The 6,961-nt window shown below is 40.4% G+C and overlaps 1 pseudogene; it reads right to left on the bottom strand.

Annotated features, from left to right (window-relative positions):
• Window positions 1-3,652: 3,652 nt before the first annotated feature.
• Window positions 3,653-3,814, bottom strand: LOC138379185 (U2 spliceosomal RNA; annotated as a pseudogene).
• Between the last annotated feature and the right edge of the window lie 3,147 nt (window positions 3,815-6,961).

The raw sequence follows: 6,961 nt of genomic DNA, 5'->3' as shown, positions 1-6,961 counted from the left end.
GAGGGCATTATATGGAGGGCCCCATCGTGGGGGCCTTGGCTAGCAGGCCGATGGTTAGGAGAGGCAGGGAAGGCCAATGTGGATAGTGTGTAGGATGGATTGATGTGTGAAGAACACCTGGCAGACCATGATCAATTTGAAGGAATAGCGTCCAGGGCCAGGGACCTGGCAGTGGGAATAAAAGTGAAGGGATGAATGTGAGCAGCAGTAAGAAGTCTCATCTGCCTGATTTGGAAACTGAGTCTATAAAGGGAATAAGGGACAAGCAAGAATTCACGGAAACTCAGGGAATTCAAATATGGATATCTAGGAAAATGTAGTACTATTGACTGAAGCTGCAAATGAAGAAAAGGAGCTAGTGTCGGAAGAAGACAACAATCCCAGACCTTTGAATTTAAAACATTAGCTGCTAATGTAGGTCTTATTAATTGAGTTCCATAAATATGGTTGCTTAAGAATATCAGAATTTACTAAACTATCACCTAGCTCCCATATTTTCATCTTGATGATAATGATTTTGATAAATGTCTTACTGGAATCCAGTTATACTGTATTGTCTGCATTTTCGTAGTGTGCCACACTGGTAATGCTAAAAACAGGAAATGAGATGGTCCATCACAGCATTTTCTTGGTGAGCTCCTCCTGATCCCCTAGTGATCTCCAATGCCTGCTGTAAGAGCTCACAAGCAGTCCGTTTAATAGTCCAGTCTAGACTTTCTAGAGACCATCTTTAAAAATTTACCTGCTGGGTGTGGTGGCTCACGCCACAAGGCAAGGATGCCCACTGTCACCACTTCTATTCAACATAGTGCTAGAAGTCCTAGCCAGACCAATTAGGCAAGAGAAGGAAATAAAGGGTATCCAAATCGGGAAAGAAGTCAAACTATTGCTTTTTGCTGATGATATGATCTTATATCTAGAAAACCCCAAAGACTTCACCAAGAAACTCCTGGAATTCATAAATAAATTCAACAAAGTCTCTGGTTACAAAATCACTGTATACAAATCAGTAGCATTTCTATATACGAATAACAGTCAAGCTGACAGTCAAATTAAAGACTCAATACCATTCACAATAGCCACAAAGAAAATAAAATACCTAGGAATATACTTAACCAAAGAGGCAAAATATCTCTACAAAGAGAACTATGAAACAGTGAGGAAAGAAATTGCAGATGGCACAAATAAATGGAAAAACATCTCATTCTCATGGATCAGCAGAATCAACATTGTTAAAATGTCCATACTACCCAAAGGGATTTACAGTTTCAATGCAATTCCCATCAAAATACCAATATCATAGTTCACAGATATAGAAAAAATAATTGTAGCTTGCTTTGGAACCAGAAAAGAGCCCAAATAACCAAAGCAATCTTAAGCAAAAAGAACAAATCTGGAGGCATCGCATTACCAGACTTTGAACTATACTACAAGGCTATAGTAACCAAAACAGCATGGTATTGGCACAAAAATAGAAACATAGACCAATGGAACAGAACAGAGAACCCAAATATAAAACCATCCATATACAGCCAACCGATCTTTGACAAAACAGACACCAATATACACTGGGGAAAAGAAGCCCTATTCAATAAGTGGTGCTGGGAAAATTGGGTAGCCACATGCAGAAGACTGAAACAAGATCCATATCTTTCGCCACTCACAAAAAGTAATTCAAGATGGATAAAAGACTTAAATGTAAGGCATGAAACCATAAGAATTCTAGAAGAAAATGTTGGAAAAACTCTTCTAGATAGTGGCCCAGGCAAAGAATTTATGAAGAAGACCCAAATGGCAATCACAGCAACAACAAAAATAAATAAATGAGACTTGATGAAATTAAAAATCTTCTGCACAGCTAAGGAAATAATCAACAGAGCAAATAGACAACCTACAGAATGGGAGAAAATGTTCACAAGCTATACATCTGATAAAGGGCTAATAGCCAAAATCTACAAATAAAGAATTCAGCATGATAAAACCAACAACCCCATTAAAAAGTGGGCAAAAGAAATGAATAGAAGCTTTTCAAAAGAAAACAGGCACATGGCCGATAAACATGTGAAAAAATGCTCAACATCACTAATCATCAGAGAAGTGAAAATTAAAACTAATGAGATATCACCTTACTCCAGTTAGAATGACTTTTATTAAAAAGTCCAAAGGCAACAGATGGTGGCATGGATGCAGAGAGAAAGGAACGCTTATACACTGTTGGTGGGACTGCAAATTAGTACAATCTCTATGGAAAACAGTATGGAGATTCCTCAAAGAACTAAAAGTAGACCTACCATTTGATCCAGCAATCCCACTACTGGATATTTGCCCAAGGGAAAAGAAGTCATTTTATCAAAAAGACACCTGCACTTCAATGTTTATTGTAGCACAATTCACAATTGCAAAGATGTGGAATCAACCCAAGTGCCCATCAATACATGAGTGGATCAACAAAATGTGGTACATATATACTATGGAATACTACACAGCAATGAAGAAGAATGAATTGATATCTTTTGCAACAATTTGGATGGAACTGGAGACCATTATCCTAAGGGAAGTATCTAAAGAATGGAGAAATAAACACCACATGTACTTGCTATTAAATTGAAACTAACCAATGAGCACACTTGTGTACCGAGGGAAATAAAACTCTGTGGAAATCAAGCAGGGCCTAGGGGGGAGGAAGGAATGGGTGAAAACCTACCTAATGGGTACAAGGAACACTACTTGAGTGATGGGCACACTTATCACCCTGACTCAAGCATAACAAAATTGATACATGTAACCAAAAACATTTGTACCTCTGTAATATTTTGAAATTAAAAAAAGTAAAGAAAAAAAAAGAAAAAGAAAAAATCAGCTGGGTGTGGTGGCATGCAGGTGTAGTTCCAGCTACTCAGGAGACTGAGGCAGGAGGCTTGCTTGAGCTCAAAAGTTCAAAGTTGCAGTGAACTATGATCACTCAGCCTGGGCGACAGAATGAGACCCTGTCTCTAAAAAAAAAAAAAAGTCTGCAATATATCTGAGCATCCCAGTCTCCTGGAACCTCTGTTATTCAACATTGTGGCAATCACAGAAGTACACTGATCTGATTGCCTTTCTAGAAGGAATGTGTGGATCAAACACAAGGAGTGAAGTTAGCTCCAACTGTGAGCACTTCAGGATCCACTTTAGCTTTTGAGCTGAGGCCAGATTCTTCCTGGATACCCCCCAGTCAATGACTGAGCATAGTGGAGGTACTAAGTTCTGGCCATTTCTGCCCAACATGGGATTCCTTTAATGAAGAATCTTTGCTCCAGACTCCCTGTTGGGTTGGCTGAGGCTTTGTCATATCTGCATGGGACTTGAAGCTCTCCCTACCCCAAACTGCTTCCTTCCCATTTATCTTTTGCTAACATCTCCTACCAATAAACCTCTTGCACTCTTAACTGCATCTCAGTATCTGCTTCCTGGAGGGCCCAACTGACACAAACATGATTATTCTATGCTCTCCTGACATGAATCCTGGGATCAAATGTCTAAGTTTCTTCAGGGACTCAGAAATATTTTGCTAAGCATGGAGTAGCAAGGAAGAGGTCTCATATAGTTCTCACAAACTACTTGGGCTTTGATTCTTTCCCAATCATATTAGTCTGACTCTTTAATATTTGGAAATTATTCTCACTGATGTGAAAGATGGCAACCCAATAGGATTCAGCTTTCTCTCTGCCAGCATCATCTACTTCAAGGGGTATATCTATTCTTCTGTGATTCTTATTTAAACTGATAAGAACAGATACTATACTTGATCTTAGCCAAAAGGCAGAGAAGCAATTGGAGTTTTTTCTTAAGTGAGCATGGTTTAAAAATTGCCCTTAGCATATTTACAGTCCTTAGTGCTCCATTTTTTAATTTTCCTGATTAGAACTTCCAAATCATTAACAATACCTTACATTGTGGACACTTCAATAGATTTTAGAAAGTACTTTCACATTTATTCCTTTACCAGATTCTTATAATAACCTTATGAAGGAGCTGCATAGTCATAATAATAATAATAATTGTATTGATGAGGAAACTACTGAGGTTTAGAGATGTTTAATGTGTTTCAAAAGTTACATAGCTATTATGTACCAGATCTAAGGTTTGAAGCTAGCTCTTCTGAAGCACAACACAGTGCACTGTCTACTCTGTCACGCTCGCTCTCAAGAGGTGGTTTGAGTTTGTTCTGATGGTTTCAGTGAGTCTGACTTGAATCCCCATATGTGCAAAGGTGGCACTGTGTTCTCAGAAGGCTTTCCATGTGTTTTGGCAACACACCCAAGGAATACTACATACTTCTGAATCAGCTATATGGGACTGGCCTGTGCCCTCTCCTCTCTATCCAGCAGGGACCACTGCACTAGCTGTGGTGTGAACTGCTGGCAACTTCAGATGTCCAGCCTTACCACCCACAGAAAGGTGGCCAGTGATCAGGCTTCTTGGTGCTGTTTCTCCTCCCTCTTTTTAACCCTGAGCTATTTTTATCCATTCACCACCCTCACAACCCTGGTTTTAATTTCTCTCTGCTTTCTGATTCTGGCTTCCCTTTTGGATTTTTTTCATCCTTCCTGCAAAGAATCCCTCCTTCCTTTCTAGCAGGTTAGCTCATATATGATTCTTCAACTCCTGCAACCTCTCTTGAAGCTAGACAAGCTTGTACAGCATTCACAAGGGTGAGTGTCTAGGGCAGGAAAACAAATATAGATATGTCCATCAGGCTGTCAGAAGCCTTCTTATATTGCCCATAACCCTTGAAGAGCAAAATAAATGGTTATCTCTACAATTCTGCCCTAAATAACTCACGAAGCTGACCTTTTGAAACTTTGTTCACTGCAGAGTCCTGGCCACTTTCTCCTGCTACATGTGTCATTTGCTGCTGGACACTTGGTCCTTTCTCTGAGAGGGAGGAGAGAGAAGGAAAACTTGAATGAGTGTAGGTTATTTTCTCCAATACAATTTTTTACAAGTATAAAGGCAATGTGTTAAGAGAATCTTGGAAGATGCAAAAAAAAAAAAAGTAAAGCAAATTTTATCAATTCTGGGTATTAACTTTAATATTTTTTCAATGCATTTATACCATACCTGATTTTTCACTTAAAAATACACTGACATAATTTTCTGTGTCATTAAATGTTTTTTCCCAAAAGAGGGTTTTCATTGGATGTGCCATAATTTATTAAACCTATTATTAGACATGTGCTAAAATTTATGCTGGATTTGATTTCTCAAATGGCAGGGTTTCAAAACAAAACATTTTGCTTTGGTTCCTGAAATCTTTGGGAAGGTATATCAGATAGTATATCTTTAACTGCAAGTAACAGACTAGTGCCACTGAAATTGTTCTAAATGCTACAAGTTCTGTTATCTCATGTAAGAAGTCCAGAAGTTCAGTGGACTACATCAGCTCAAATATGTCATCAAGGAGGCAGGATCTTGCCACCCCTCTACTTTGCATATTAGATGAGTCACTTTTCCCTCTAGGCTGGCTCCCCTGGTCACATGTTAGTGGCTGCAGTTCTGGGCATCATGGTGAGACATGTCCATTTCCAGTGGAGGAACAGGAACATCTCTGTTTTTGTGTCTCTTTTATGGAGCAAGGAACTATTTCCTAGAATTCTCCTTTCAGGTCTCATTGGCTAGAATTGTATCAAATCCTACCCCATCACTGGGAAGAGAACTGAAATTATTGTGGTTGGCTTGCCTCTATTTCTAGAGCTAGGGATATGAATATAATTTTTTGCAGGGTGGATAGCTAAACCAAAACAAGATGTGGGTATGGAGGAAGAAAGTGGAGGAAATGAATACTGGCTAGTGTCTTGGTTTGGGCTCCCAAGAAACAAACTCTGAAACAGGGATTTGAATGCAAGTAGATTATCTGACAGATGATCCCAGAAATACTGGTAGGGGAGGGGGGAGCTGAGATAGAGCAGTGAAAGAAACCAATAAAGGTCCATTATCAAGCCAGCTACCACTGTGGACAACTAGAGTTCAATCCTTCTGGAGGATTTTGGGAGACAGAGCACACACCTCAGAGTTATCTTGACTGAGGGACAGAGAGCTGGGGTATTTATAGACCAATTAATTCTCACCAGTAATTGGTTGAGGGCTGCTCTAGAAGATATTAACTCTGTGGCAGTTCCAGCCTGCCCAACCTAGGCTGAGTGAGTTCTTCTGGTCAGGAGAAGATCTCAGGCAAAGTGTTGCAGTGTCTAAAGTTGGAAGCCATCAATTAGGTGGCAAGTCTAGGAATGAAGGAAGTGCCAAGGGCAGGTGGATGGGTGTCCACCCTGCCTGCTTAGGCACCTGGGCAATCCTGCAATGTCAGGCTGAAGTCCGAGGACTGGTTAATATAACAGGGGGAATCACAGAGCTTTAAGCTGGAAGAAATCTTAACAATTATCTGGGTGATCATGTCAAATAGGCAGTTGGATATCCAAGTCAAGGTCAGGGAAGCAGTCCAGGCTGGTGACTGGTTGTAGTAGTCAGGGTTCTCCAGAGGCACAGAACCAATAGGATATATATGAAATGGAGTTTATTAGGGAGAATTGACTTACACGGTTACAAAGGCGAAATTCCATGATAAGCTGTCTGCAAGCTTGGGAATGAGAAAAGCCAGTAGCATGGCTTTGTCCAAGTCCAAAACTCTCAAAGCTAGGAAAGGCAACAGTCCAGCCCTTAGTCTGGGGCTGAAGGCCTGAGAGCTCTTGAGAGGCCTTGTGCAAGCCCCAGAGTCCAAAGGCCAAAGAACTTGGAATCTGATGTCTAAGAGCAGGAGGAGAAAAAGTGTCCAGCTCAGGAGGGAGTGGGGGTGGGAGAGAGAGAGAGAGAAAGAGAGGGGAAATTCAGCAAGCTGAATATCCCCCATCTTCCACCTGTTTTGTTTTAGCTGTAGCAGCAGCCGATTGGATGGTATCAACCCACATTGGGGACTTCATCTCCC

Source organism: Eulemur rufifrons, chromosome 30, assembly GCF_041146395.1.
Source record: "Eulemur rufifrons isolate Redbay chromosome 30, OSU_ERuf_1, whole genome shotgun sequence".
In the NCBI taxonomy this organism is placed as follows: domain Eukaryota; kingdom Metazoa; phylum Chordata; class Mammalia; order Primates; family Lemuridae; genus Eulemur; species Eulemur rufifrons.
Note: the sequence above shows the minus strand (reverse complement) of the source record. Positions and strands in the feature narration are given on the sequence as shown.